General features: G+C 36.4%; 1 protein-coding gene across 1 annotated transcript in view; it reads left to right on the top strand.

Moving 5' to 3' along the window:
* The first annotated feature begins 2,863 nt into the window (after window positions 1-2,863).
* The window catches only part of LOC141350505 (tyrosine-protein phosphatase non-receptor type 14-like), a 52,584-nt gene continuing 39,808 nt past the window's right edge, over window positions 2,864-15,639 (top strand). Inside the window, exon 1 of the mRNA XM_073855714.1 lies at window positions 2,864-3,195. The gene's annotated coding sequence lies outside the window, so the exon portion shown is untranslated. The remainder of the gene's footprint in view (window positions 3,196-15,639) is intronic.

Here is a 15,639-nt window from a genome sequence, read left to right on the forward strand (position 1 = left end):
CTTTTTGTCATTCAGGCCTATTGACATGCCTCTTGAGTTTCACAGGCACACTTGAGATGGAAGATTTTTCACCTGGGTCTCTGTAACTAGGGCAACAGTAAGGTCAACATGTATAGGTTATGGCCACAGTTAGATAAACTCTCACAGATGTTTCTGGATAAAGGCAGTGTTTACTAGACATCCATACATTTCTGGAGAATGCAGAGCCCATCTGTATTGTCTGTCTGGAGCCAGATTGATCTTAACATACTGGTTGAAACCGAAAACCCAAAGTCTGTATACAATATATAGGGAACATATACTACTTGGATGTTCTGGTATGATTGAAGTTGGTACTAGTGGGTAGTTTGAGAACCTTTGCTAGGGCAGGGAGTCTCACAGTAGGGTCCGGGGACCCCTAATGGTTTACAATCCACAGCCAGGAGGTCTGTTTAGAGGTGTCATGCCCATTGAAACTGGGGCACGTGCACTGGTACTGTGTACAAAGATGATAGTTCAAAGTCTAATAATTCTTATACCGTTTATATCCAAATTCACCCCTAGGGGGCGCAAAATCATCACGTGCTCTGACTCTGAGGTCAAATATGATGCAAAAATACGTTACTATGTATATAAATGTATATAAATATGTTGGTAACACTTTACATAAGGTTGTATTTGTTAACAATTAGTTTATGCATTAGCTAAAATTAACTAACAATGAATGATCAATACTTATCAAGCATTTATTAATCTTAGTTCATGTTAATTTCGGCATTTACTAATACATTTATAAAATCAAGCATTTAATATTACTTAACTAACATGAATAACTGTACTGGCATTAACATTAACAAAAACTTAGTATGTTGAAAAACATAGAGATCTGGCTAAATGTTCACTGTTCTTTGTTAGTTAATGCATTTACCAATGTTTACTAATACCACCTTATTGTAAATTATTACCAATATGTTTGGGTAGTTTTGCTTTCAATGCAATTAAATTATACAAATGTTGATTACAGCATTAAGATCTCCTTAAGTTGCATCAAAGCATCTATTCACTGTTTTGCAGTGTTGACATTACAGACAATCCCAGACGTGACTGTTGAGCACATGATTTTCATTAATGTGTAAAATAACAATAAAATCATTTATGAATGCTTCTCTGTCTACTGTATGTAGTCTATAAGAATAGTGTATAAAAAGGTTTTTATGTTTAATGTATTAAGTAAATAAGGTAGCTGTCCACACTATACCCCTTTAAAAAATTCAAAATTGGTGCATGACGCCCCCAGGTCTGTTAAATATATGCTATAATTTATAGAAATGTCCTGTGTTATTAAGAAAAGCATATTTAAATATAGGGACAAATGAATCTGATATATCACAACAACAAATTGTCATAAACCACTCATTTCATTTCACTAACTGGGCAGCATGGAGAAATACTTAAATTCCACAAGCCAACCCCAACCTAATCTAAATTGAGAAAATACAGTACTGTTTTTTGTTTGTTTTTATTGAGGACAGTAATGAAGGTTAAAGCATAAAGCAAGTAACCTTAAACTAGTAATTTTAATGTCAGGTCAAGTCATCTTTTATTGTCATATCTGGGTTTATTTGCCAGTATTGCTACTGTTGGCTTTATAAAAGCTTTAAAGATAACCTAAAAATGGGGCTACATGAAGAAATTGAAGAAAAATGCAATTTGTGATAACATCCTAAAAATACAATATGTCATATGATAATGCTTTAAATTTGTAAAATCAAATTAAATCATAATGCAATTTTTTTGAAAATAATCCCCTCCAAGGCACATATATGATAATAACATTATTCAAGTTGTAATGTGTTTTTGTTTATCATTATAAACAGGTCTGAAGTGCTGTTTTTGTGTGTCTCTTTGCACATTACATTTCTGTCTAACTACTGCTGCTAAAATATTTGTAGAGATATTTAAAAGCATTTTCTTCTGTAATCAGAGCCATATTGTACTGGTCGACACTACTTTGTTTTATTTTATACATACTATAGTGTATTGAATTGTTGTTGTCTTCTGTCTTGCACTGTTTATGCTAGGTGCACACATGTAGCTCATGATCCTGAATTTTTTTGTCTCATTTCCCTCTGTACTGCTGTTATATAGGGTTGGTATGGCTTACCTAGACCAAGACACATGTTTAAGCTGTCTCAAGTGAAGATAACTTGTACTGACAGAACTTCAAATATCCCAGTAGGATTGATTTATCTCAAGATACACACAAGTAATGTCTTTTTCTAAAATATGTTCTTAAAAGATGCTTAAACATCTTATTTTTAACAAAGGTATAGTCTTGGCTTTAGCTTTAGTCTATAAAACTAGGCCTTTGAAAGTTAGGTTTAAAAAATGCACATTAGTTCAATCCCTTCTGAAAAAACAGCATACCAGCAAGACCAGCATATGTTGTGTTTTGGTGCTGGAATGCTGGTGACCACCAGCTAAACAAGCATCAGACCAGCATAATTCCCATGCTGGTCCATGCTGGTTTGATGCTGTTTTTTCAGCAGATATAGCATCTAAGAGTACAAACTGTGTCCCGTCACCTTTAGGGGCTACCTGGCTGCCCCCAAAAAGTTTGAGAACCTCTGGTTTAGATGGTTCATGACTGATTAATGTCTTTTACAATGCATTTCATTTCTTTGCTGTCAAATACAAACGGAAACAAAAAATATATTGGGATGTGGTACATTTGTTTTTTGGCCATGAGCACACAATGAGCACTCATATGCTACAGGAGTACACAGACTCACACCAACGTGATCTCTCTCTCTCTCTCTCTCTCTCTCTCTCTCTCTCTCTCTCTCTCTCTCTCTCTCTCTCTCTTTCACACACACACACACACACACACAGACGAAGCTTTGTTTGCACAGTCACCCACACTTCATCTCTTTCTCCTCTTCACATTCCTCAAATTCTTCATTCCTGATGTCAAGAGGCCAGGAGAGCGCATTCATGGGATCCACATGAGATCCAGATGAGTTCACGTTTACTCCCTGAGCTCTGACTGAGCTTTAGATGTGAGGATAATGAACAGAGACTCATAAACTGAAGGATTATACTTACAAGCTCTCGTCTACAGGGATTTCTCGAGGATTACTTGCGTTATTTGTTTTGTGAAGTTTTTTGTCTGTTTTCCGACGAGGACGCAACGCGATATGTAGCGGTAAACTCACGGTAAGTGTTTTAAGACGAAACCAAGCATCTTTTCTAACTAATATGTGCCACCGATCCCACTGTTGTTTAAAGTGAAGGCCACAGGATTTCTCATCTCTTTTGAAGATTTGCTATCGTAAAGCCACTTTTTTCGAGATTCTTTAACGTTAACGTTACTTGTTTAAAGAGCGACGTGCGATTTTCTGTCGGGTTATAAACTTAACGTCACGCGTAAAAGCATCGTGTTTCAATGATAGTCTGTTTTAAAACTACTACAACTGTTTTCAAAAACTGCTTGTATATTATGTTGTAAACGATTTTCGGGAGCTTTTCTTGTATTTTTCAATGTCTCATACTCGTAAAACTTCATTTAATGGTTGAAAGCTCCGTGTTTTCGCCCTTTTTTCTTTAATGGGACGTGCATGTAAAGACATGATTCGCAATTTCATCATGCGACATTGCAGAAAAACACGAGTAGTATTTGAAAAGCGCACATACAGTGCTGGCCCAAAAGTGTTTGGACAGTTCTGAAGGTATGTCTTTTTAAACCAAACATCTAACCAAAAATCAGTTTCTATATAAAAATGTATCCTACAAACATGATAAAAAAATAAAAATATTGTAGTCAAATGTTAGTGGAACATAGTCATTAACTTTACCCTTGCGAAAATTAACCATGGTTTTATTGTGGTAAAAGTAGTAACCATGGTTTTCTGGTGTATATTGATCACTATGAGCAAAACCATGATTTTACTACACTAACCATGGTTTAACTATGGTTTTTGAAAACCATGATTGTCAAAACCATGGTTATTTTGTGGTTACCATGGGTTTACTACGGTAACCATGTTTTGTTTTGTTTTTTAACTGTAGTAAAACCATGGTTAATTTTGATAAGGGTACACTTTACAAAGAAACTTCTGACTTCATACACATCCCAAATCTGGACAATCACTCAGAAAAAAAAGTTGTCATGTAAAAAAAATCTGCAGCCTATCTTTTAAAATTGCAATTTAATTAATACACAGTCCTGCAGTGCACAATATTGAAAAATGCAATTTGCAATAACGTATGGGAAAGTAAACAATGCAATATAGCCTATAGCAGGGGTCTCCAACGTGGTGCCCGTGGGCACCAAGTAGCCCGCACAGAGTCTGTGAGGTGCCAGCCACACATTCTATTAATAGTCTCAATTGTAATATTTATTTATTACATTACGTATATGTTAACATTTTAATACTAAGACATATCAACAAGTACAACAAAAAGTTTTGAGTAGACTATATCAAAACGTAGCCCTCCAGATTGTTTTATCCATTGTGGTAGCCCTTGCCCACAAAAAAGGTTGGAGACCCCTGGCCTATAGTATGTGATATGATAATGCTTTATGTTTATACAATCAGTTTAAACCTAAAAAATTGTATAAAAACATAACGTTCACATTGTTTCTGATTGTTGATCATCTTCCACACGTCAGAACACATGAGAACTAACATTTGTGTGTGTTTATTTGCTAAAACTTTAAATATACACAACCTTTCAAGGTATTGAAATCATTATTGCAAGCTATATTAGTAATATTGTGATGTGTGCAATGTGCATGCCACTTTCGGTATATTGTGCTGCCCTACACATTAGCATGGTTTAAATGTCTGAATACTTTTTGGGGCCTCTGTACACATTATCACTAAATTTATACATTAAATAAATAATACGTTTCACAAAAGACATCCCGTCCCATGACACACCATATGGACATGAAATTGAATTGACATGTGCTTGTATAATGCACAGGCATGCATTCAAACATATAAAGAGTTTGGTTCCAAAACGCAATAAATCCATTTTGACTATTTCGGTAAAAACTTGTTTTCTATACCAAGAAAGTGACAAGATGAAAACCACTATTTTCTGTTACAAACTTTCACATAGCATCTTTAGGTTATAAAAACATAAAAAAAATTAAAATCCATTATTGGATTTTCAAAGATTTATTATAAAAACTAATTATTTTTTCCACTAAATGCAATAAATCCATGACAAGTTTTTTTTTTCAAAATGCTGTAAATCTATTGAATCAATATATAAATGTGCATTCATCTTGATGTTTTATTCATTTAGTTTAATAGTGGTATACACTGATTAAAAAAATAAACATTAATGGCATTAACCAAAAGACTAACTTTGTCATATTAAGTACACTGTCATTGCTGCTGTGTTACTTGGGACGTTGTCACTTAACATTTTTGACAGCGATCATCTGTAAAATGTTTTGGTCATGCTCGATTATTGTTGTCTTCGCGTAAAATAATGGAAAGTTTTTCATAAGATGTGTTAGCATGGCAGAAGCTTGATGCTGTCGGGAGAACAAGCAACCAGCTCCCGAGTGCCTCTCGCGTAAATTATTAGATGTTGATGGCTTACGTTTCTTTCCCGTCATAGAAAACCACCACATGTTTATCAATGCCATTAAAGTATTATTTTGTTTTTGTTTGTTTGTTGATCATGAAGTATTAGATGAAGAAAACTAAGATTCCGTGCACTCAACGTGTCACCATTGTTTGTTTACATTGCATGGAATATGGTGCGCTGTAATTTGTGGAACGGATTTATTGCATTCTGCAGAAAAGGAGGAGTGGAGTTTATTGCGTTTTGGGGAAAAAAGGAGAAAAGATGACAGAATAACACGGCAGATATTGTATTTTGCGTAAAATTAAGAATTTACTTTTAAATACTGACCTGATATAATACTGATTTTGGCAGTAACTCAAACTCTTCATATACAGCCACTGATACCTTGCTGGTATCATCCTGTACCCGTTTACTTTCAAAACTGCTTTAATTTGTCATCATATAGATTGCGCATGGGCCGGTTTCAAGGTTTACCAAGGTTTTAGAGCCTTTGTTATTAGCATTGTAACAACATTGTAATGTGTAATTTAATGTTGGGGGCGTACATCTCGATTGTAACGTCAAAGTTGCTGTTATGTTGAGATTGGTCGGTTTTCCAGCTGTGTTTTGTATGCTCGAGGTTTACATAACAAGGAGGAAACAATTGTGTTTGAGGCTCATGGTATGTCATTACCATTTACAGAACTCGTATTATTCATCTATGCCTAGATAAATACAGTTTTACAGTCTTTAGCAACTTTAGGTTTTCATACCACCAAAATCTCATACCAGTCCATACCTACTGTAGTAGATTCAACAAACTGTTGGCTATATCTCAGAGATTCATATTGACTCAACAACAGCTTCACACAATTTTTCAAGATTTGTTATCTGTACATTCATGATGTAAATCCGAACTTGCACCACACTTTAAATTGTGATGGCTGGCGAGCTGCATTGGTTTCTATAGCAGTAACATTGTGTGGAGGTGTTTTGATTAATTTGTGTTAATGAGTAATTGAACAAGTGTACCTTATAAAGTGCATGGTGATTGTATAGCTTTTGTTATCAGGCACGTTTGAACGAGTAAGTGGTGCGTTTCTATGATTGAGAAGTGCAAAGCATAGGTTAAAGTTAAGGTGGACTGTCAGTTGTTATGGTTGTTGTGTGACGAACACAGAGCATGTTTGAACTCGTTGCTGAATGTGGTTATTGAGAGAGAGAGAGAGAGAGAGAGAGAATGCAAACAAATGCTTTAAGTAATAAAGAAATGCAAAGATGTGACCTATAGGAAAACATAAATTCTTTATTAATATCAACAATGAATAATAATGATGTAGATGTGTGGTGATGAAATAAGGTGACTCTTTTTGGACTCTAATCCAGCTATGCAAAACACACAAACATTATTACAGCGTGACAGCTGGAAAAGAAAGAGAAATTCTTGGAGTCATTGTTACGAGATAAACTGGTCCTCTCAACACTGTAGGAAGGGTGTGGATTAATAAACAGTAATTTTAACTTTTTGAATAATTATACAGGTGTAGCTTAATTTAATTTTTGTCCAGGGAACCGTGAACATCCGCTTAGGATTTGTGCATATTATTGATGAATACAGATTCAAAATTAATTCATTTATTTAAGAAACGTGAGGGAAAGTAAACTAAATACATCAACAGTAAAAGAAAATAGGACTTGGACTTATTTGCAGCCCCTGAGCTTTTCAAATTGAAATATCCCTTGTTTAAAGGGGACATTTCACAATAATTTTTTTTAAGATGTCAAATAAATCTTTAGTGTCCCCAGTGTATGTTTGTGAATTTCTAGCTCAAAATATTATATAGATAATATATTATAGCATGTTTAAATTGCCATTTTGTAGGTGTGAGCAAAAATGTGGCTTTTTTGGGTGTCTACTTAAAATGCAAATGAGCTGATCAATGCACTAAATGACAGTGTCGTAGTTGGATAGTGCAGATTAACTCTTTCGCCGCCAGCATTTTTTAAAAAAGTTGCCAGCTAGCGCCAGCGTTTTTCATGATTTTCACAAAAGTTTAATGCCTTCCAGAAAATGTTCTTCTTTAAATATATAAACAGACAATATACCAAATGAAAGAACAGACTCTCTGCTTTCAAACAAGAAAATAAACGTTTCATCCTACCTTCATTAGTTCTTTTGTAATCAGCTTTTGAATTTGGGTAGGTTTCTGCAAAAACACCACATTTTGAGCAAAAAGCTGAGATAATTCCATTTTTGTGACGGACTTTTCATAGAGATCCCATTCAGAGCGATCTTTAAAACAGACACGGACATGCAGGCGCTTGCCATAGGGCAATACTTCCGGGTTTAAAAAGTTGTGGAAGGGCGCCACCTGGTGGATAAAAGTATTGCGGAAAGCCGGAAATACTCGTCATTGGCAGGGAAGCGTTTTCTCTTGATTGACGTGATATCTCGTCAATGGCGGCGAAAGAGTTAAGGGGCGGGTCAGGTCACAAGGAGAGCCAAATTTCAATGACCTATTTTTTCACATGCTTTCAAAGAATGGTTTAACTAAGTTAAAACTAGGTTATTTGGTTGATCTTTTTTACATTTTCTAGGTTGATAGAAGCACTGGGGACCCAATTATGGAAACATGGATAAAAGTCAGATTTTGATGATATGTCCCCTTTCGGGATTTACAGCAGGGCCGGCGTCAAGGGGGGGCATTCGCAGGCAGTGCCCCCCGAACAGGTTGTTGTGCCCCCCCTACAATGTTTTTTTATTACTTTAATATATATCAAGAATAATTAAAATAAATTTAACATTGAATGTTTCATGACTTGTAATGTAATCAAATGAGGTAAATATAGTTGATATGTTTTCTTTAATTAAAATAGACCAGTTTCTCTGATTGGATGTATTGCCACGTCTCACCCGTCTTACGTCTTTAGCATATTTGTGACTTGATACTAGCAACGTGTTTTTTCGCAGCATTTTATGGATCGTGTAAAATATGGATATTAGAACATTTAGAACGAACCAGCACCGCCTGCTTCATCTTCATGCAAACACAGACTGGCTCAAACTCAGAGATTAGAGGTCGGGGTGGAATTTACAAATCTACAGGACACTGTTTTAAGGAAGTTTAATGTTCTTACACGCCGTCTTCAGCTATTTTAAAGGTAAGTTAGCGTTGTTTTAAATTACGTAAGCTTAAATGTGAAGTGTGGCTATAGACCGTTAACAGCATTACGACGTGATTATGGTAAAGCGTCTTTTTTAAAGCTAGGACGCGGTGTGCGCTGCGCTATGAAACTCATTCATTTCAATGGCTTGCGCCGTGCGAGGGCGGTTTTGTTGTTGCGTCGAGCCAAGCGCGAGCGCAGCGGAGCTCAGCTTGCGCTCACGCCACGGTCAAAGTTAAATAGTTTTGCGCATCGTTTGTCGTCTTTTGCACTTTATACGGGAAATGAGAGCTGACAGTCTGTACTAGTTGTATGAGTGTGTGCTTGCTGCATTTGTTGTTTTAATGTCTTGTTTTTGCAAGTTATTGTTGCTATTGCGTGCCCCCCGTTGGAAGCCGAGTGCCCCCTGTTAGTTATGGTCTGGCGCCGGCTCTGATTTACAGTGATGCAATTTTGTAATTAATTCAATTTAAAGTTTTTCTGCCCAACACTGCTCTCAGAAATGCCATCATGGGTCCCTTCAGTGTAAGTATGTGAGATTTTATTTCAGGCGAAAATCAAAAGTTTGAAATTAAGGTTTAAAATGAATTTAAAGTCTAAAAAAGGTTTTTACTAGAGCCCGACCGATATGCATTTTTTTGTGTGTGTGTGTGTGTGGGGGGGGGGGGGGGTCGATGCCGATACAGGTATTAGGGGGTAAAAACGATATATCGGCCAATTTTCTTTGTGTATATTATAGTACAGTACACTTATACTAAAGTATATCATACCACAATACTGCACATAGAATACACTAAATACATTAACAAAATATCCTACTATATATAAATAAATACATTTTTTGCAATGATCACTCTGATGTGGTGATCATACAATTAAAATGACGTGACAAAGATGAAATATGTGTTTAACAATTTAACAATAAACTTTATTATCCAAAATGTGTCTGATATCAGTGCACAAAACAGTGAACTTGACTTACCAGTATTAGAAATAATTTCAAAACACAAACAGAACAAAATACTTAACACTTCATTGGCAGTTTTGATGAGAATTTCATTTTTTTGGACTTAAACTGAAAAGGGAAACTTATGAAGTCATTGTTTATTAGGTTTACAGTAAGTTATGTACCTCACAAATTAATTAGCAATGTACCGTTAAAAAGACAATGCTTGACTGACAACATATTGATGTAGGGTAATGTGTAATGTAGTGCACAACATTTTTATAACACAAACCCACAGTGTTCGGCTCAGACATGAGACTTTTATAAACAAAACGTCTGCTCTCCGCCATTTATTTAGCGAGGGTGTAAAGTTGCGTGAGCTTATTTAACCAATTGCTCTGAAATGAGCATGTTCAGTGACATCACAAGCAGCTGTAATCTCACATACTGTAATATGTGTGTGCGACTGCGCGTCAGTTTAGATGTGTTTAACTCTTTCCCCGCCATTGACGAGATATCTCGTCAATCAAGAGAAAAACGCTTCCCCGCCAATGACGAGTATTTCCGTCTTTCCGCAATACCGCTATTATCCACTAGGTGGCGCCCTTCCGCAACTTTTTAAAACTGGAAGTATTGCTCTATGACAAGCTGTTGCATGTCCGTGTCTGTTTTAAAGATCGCTCTGAATGGGATCTCTATGAAAAGTCCGTCACAAAAATTGAATTATCTTTGCTTTTTGCTTAAAATGTGGTGTTTTTGCAGAAACCTACCCATTTTCAAAAGCTGTTTACAAAAGAATACTGAAGGTAGGATGAAACGTTTTTTTTTGTTTGAAAGCAGAGGGTCTGTTCTTTCATTTGGTATATTGTTTGTTTATATATTTGAAGAAGAACATTTTCTGGAAGGCATTAAACTTTTGTGAAAATCATGAAAAATGCTGGCGCTGGCTGGCAACTTTTTTAAAAAACGCTGGCAGTGAAAGAGTTAAAGCAACACTATGTAGTTTTTTTACCTTTAAATAATATCTCTAAAATTATTTCAGTGATAGAACAACTTTTAACTGGACAAATTGTACTGTTGCTGCAACCTGAGCAGCCTTCTAGCTGCTACAAGCACACTCTGAAAGTGGCGGTGGAGGGTAGAGCACACAGCCCCCGCCCCTCCCCCTGCCTGCAGAAGAGTGTCTGATACCAGGCACTGTTGCGCTTTTCAACCACATGGGGGAGCTGTAAGTCATTTTTACATGGAAACTACATAGTGTTGCTTTAAACGTGAAATCATTCAAAAGCATTTCTTTGTTCTGTGAAAAACTTTCATATTGGCTGCACATCTGCGGCTTATACGCCGATACAGATATATCTGCGACATGCTCCTATTGGCCGATAAAATCGGCAAACCGATAAATCGGTCGGGTTCTAGTTTTTACTAAAGGTTCTGGTCTTAGATAATCTGTAGATCCCTTTGATCTCAGAGAGGGTTTTTACTTAAGGTTGTACCTTAAAGCGTAACTAAACCCCTGTGTAAAGCCTGACTCCACCCACTGGCAATATTTGAAAAATGCAAGAAAAGTGGGCAGACCCCAACGGAGAGGGGACGAACTGAGCTCGTACCAAGGGTGTGGGGAGATCACAACAAGGGCGTGGTGAGCTTCAAATTGCTTACGTCGGGTCATACCACTAACGTCACGCGGTACCGCAACATTCAGAATCTATTCGCTTTTTGCCTGCTTACATGTTTGCGTGTCATGTCCGATCGGGAAAAAAATCGGAATTGAGTCACTTCAAACATGCAATGTAAATGAGCCATTAGTCGCTCTGGCAGAATGTTTTTATTCATCATAATTGTTTAAATTTTCCCACACTAATTAAATTACATTATTACTTTGTATGGAAAGAAGTACTACATTTCTGTTTTCCCACCATCACCTGGCTGAGAGAGCAGCTCACACAATTAGAGAGAGAGAGGGAGAAAAAAGCGAGAGGGGAGGCCTGCATTTGCACATACAAATAATTACATTGAGAATTGATGCAGTAGGCATAAATAGTTTTGGTAAAATTTATTCAAAGGAGAATTGATGTGCTACTATAAGTGTAAAAGTGATTTTCTTTTCATCAAGAAACACTGTGTCTCTCAGCTGAATTGCGTTTCAGCTTAAAAGTACCTTAAACAAATCTTTTACTAATCGACTAGTCAACTGTTGTGACACATCCCTAATAACTGTATTGTGTGTAATCTGTGTGCGCGCTCAAATACTTGATGTTGTGAGGTAGACAGAATTATTTACACACGCAGAGATCTCAGAGAGACAGAGCATTCCTGTGCCAGGTGTGTTATGTTATTGGACTGGAATCTGGGCAGAAGTCCAACTGGACTATCAGCTCAGCACTGCCAGAGTTAGACAAGACCCAACACATTTCTTCTGTCATTTGTGTTGTTCTGGGTTTACTCCTCTCTAACTGAATGTTACATGAAAGCAAAAATAAAGTTGCAAGGTTTGGTTTGGTTAAAGGTGCTGTAGAATGTAAAACTTTATTTATCTAGTCATAGATGAATTATAAGAGTTCTATACATGGTACTGATATATCGTGAGCCTCAAACACGATTGTTTCATCCTTCTTTTGTAAAACTTGTGCATGCAAAAGACTTTTTCTTAAAAAAAGTCCAGATAATTTACTTACCACCATGTCATCCAAAATGATGATGTCTTTCTTTGTTCAATCGACAAGAAATTGTGTTTTTTGAGGAAAACATTCCAGGATTTTTCTCATTTTAATGAACACAAACACATAACAGTTTTAATTCAGTTTAAAATTGCAGTTTCAACAGAGTTTCAAAGGACTCTAAACAATCCCAAACGAGGCATAAGGGTCTTATCTAGCGAAACGATTGTCATTTTTGACAAAAAAAATAAAAAATATGCACTTTTAAACCACAACTTCTCGTCTATTTCTGTTCCTGTGATACGCCAGCGTGACCTCACGTGTTTGCATAGTGAGGTAGAAAGGTCACGTGTTACATATATGAAACGCACATTTGTGGACCATTTAAATCAATAAACTGACACAAAGACATAAATTAGTATCATTCCACATACAACAACGTCGGAACGGCCCTTTTTCTCCACACTCCAACACTGGGGCATAGTTTTGCATACGTCATCCGTGACCTCTTGACGTGATGACATATTATGTGAGGTCGCACTGGCGTGTGACAAGACCGGAGATAGACGAGAAGTTGTGGTTTAAAAGTGCTTTTTTTTTTTTCTTGTCAAAAATGACAATCGTTTTGCTAGATAAGACCCTTATGCCTCGTTTGGGATTGTTTAGAGTCCTTTGAAACTGCAATTTTAAACTGCACTAAAACATTTACGTGTTGGGGTCCATTAAAGTCCATTAAAATTAGAAAAATCCTGGAATGTTTTCTTCAAAAAAAAAAACATAATTTCTTCTCGAATGAACAAAGAAAGACATCAACATTTTGGATGACATCTCACGTGTTTTGTTCAATCACGCATACGTGCATGTAATGTAAACAACACCAACACCAACAACAGCACTTTGTACTGCATTTACAACATTTACACCTTTTAAAACGGGCAAATGCAGTTTAAAAACTGGATTATGTTGCTTTTTGTAAAATAGCGGATAAACAAGCAAGGATTAATTACCTGATAGAGACATCGTGCTGTAATTGTTGCTGCTATTGTTCCTGTTCGTCCATTACTGACTAAGTATCCGATTCTGGGTGTATAATGTAAGGTTGGTTATTTAAAAAAAGTTTGAAAGTTTGATTTTCATCTATGTCTGCTGTAAATCCAAAAGTAGTATCCGAAGCTGCGCGGCCGCGTACTCGTAACTCTTCAGCTCCGCCTACCGCACGCCTTCAAGTGTTCGACCTTTTACGCCAAAAATCGGAAAGGCTGTTGAAAAGTCGAGATGTACGTACGCCCAAAACATTAAAGTACAAATTAAATTAATTACAATATTGTTACAATGCTAAAAACAAAGTTGTTACTGCTGAATCAGCACTATATGCTAGTTAATGCTATATCCTAGCGTTTAGGCTTAAGTTCTACTATTAACGTTAGTTACGTTTTGCAGGTCTATACTGAATAAACACAAACTTACCACTCAGAACAATTAACAATCTCTGAATAATTTATTATTCCTCAACATCTGTATCTTCATCTGATACAGGCTCAAACATAAAATCTGTTCACACACACACACACACACACAGAGAGAGAGAGAGAGAGAGAGAGCAACTGAAAGGGGCTGCTCTGAGAAACAGCCAATCAGAGCAGAGCTGAACATAATTATTCATGACCCTTTCAAATAAGGTCATAATAGATCATTTCATTCTAAGGGCAAATCCTAGGGTTGTAAATGGACATGAAAAACCATCTCTGTATCATGTTTGCACTTACTAAAGTCACATACCTTCTATGTAGATATCAGAGAACAATTTAACAGATTATTACAATGCATTCTTTGGCACCTTTAAATGTAAAGTCATCGCTGTCTGCTGTCCACACTAATGTTATTAATAGTCATACAGTAAGCCTATTCTATGGTGTTCTCACACTGACTTTTTGGGCCGAAGATAAAGTCTGGGATTTTTTTTTTTTTTGAATGCATGTGTTGTTTATAAGATACTGTGCCCCATGAATACAACTGAACTGTTGAGATGTAGCATCATACCGGAGCATCTTCACAGATGAAATGCTCCCACATACAGTAAAGCCTCTCTTAACAGATTAAGAAGACAATAGGGTTCTGTTTGTAGATTTTAAAGCAATATCACAGAAGTAAAAGTGCATTATGCTTAGGGCGGTACGTCTGGAATATTTTTTTAGCCTGAATTAGATTTAGTTACATCAGAGGAATTTGTATGATCTCTTTATTTCATTATGATAATTACATATTTAAATGAATTTTAAAAAATAGCTAATAAAATAGCATTTCTCTAAGGAAACAGTATATTGCAGGAAATATCGCTATCGCAAAGACTCAACAGTAGAATCGCATATGTTCCCTATTGTCCATGTGTTTCAAAACACAAATGTGTTGCTTGACCACAAAATGTTCAGTTGTGATATGCTTTTGTCCATCTGTACTGTTGGATAAATTTTAGATTTGCTATAAATATGAAACTATGAATTTTATATCAGACTTGTATGCTATCAAAACCACACACAGTGGTTTCCCATTTTTGACTTTGGCTTGTAAAAATCTACCCAGAACTCCACAATGAGAAGGATCTCTTCCGACAAGGATTTTAAACATTTGTGTGGAAAAGTTTTATCTTCCTATGAAGGTCTTGTTTTTGTGGTTGTTGGTTTAGGTCTAAGCTTTCCCAGCGTTTTCCTTGTGTTTTGTTTTGGAAGAACTTTATCAGCAGATTCTTTCGTTGTAAGGTTATTTCAAAAAAGTTTCTTTGTTTTGAGAATGTTGAGTTAGTAGATTATATATGGTTTATTTTAGAAAGAAACAAAATCTCTCAGACACAGACGACCCATATCGCTTACTATGTGGCAGCAATTGATTTGTTATTGTCAACTTTACAGAGGTTCAATTAAAACTAAAGAAAGTTGTCATGATTTTTCGACACTTATGTTGTTCCAAACTGTATGACTTTTGGGTTTTACATCTCTACTTAAAAATCCAGTTTTATCTGGTCTCCTAGTCTGGTTTTAGCTGGTTAAGCTGCTGTAGCAGGCTTATATTAGCGGGGTTTTGGACACTTAGATGGTCAGGCTGAAAGACCAACCGACCCACCAGCTTAAACCAGTTTGACCAGGATGCTTGGCTAAGCTGGTTGGCTGGTCTTAACTGGCTTATAATGGAAGTAGCTGGTTTAAGCTGGTCCTCCCAGCCTGGCAAAGCTGTCAGGCTGGTTGGTTTTAGCTGCGTGGTCGGCTGGTCTTCCAGGCTGGGGTGCGTTTCCCAAACAACGATGTAACT

Source organism: Misgurnus anguillicaudatus, chromosome 18 (assembly GCF_027580225.2).
Source record: "Misgurnus anguillicaudatus chromosome 18, ASM2758022v2, whole genome shotgun sequence".
Classification (NCBI taxonomy): domain Eukaryota; kingdom Metazoa; phylum Chordata; class Actinopteri; order Cypriniformes; family Cobitidae; genus Misgurnus; species Misgurnus anguillicaudatus.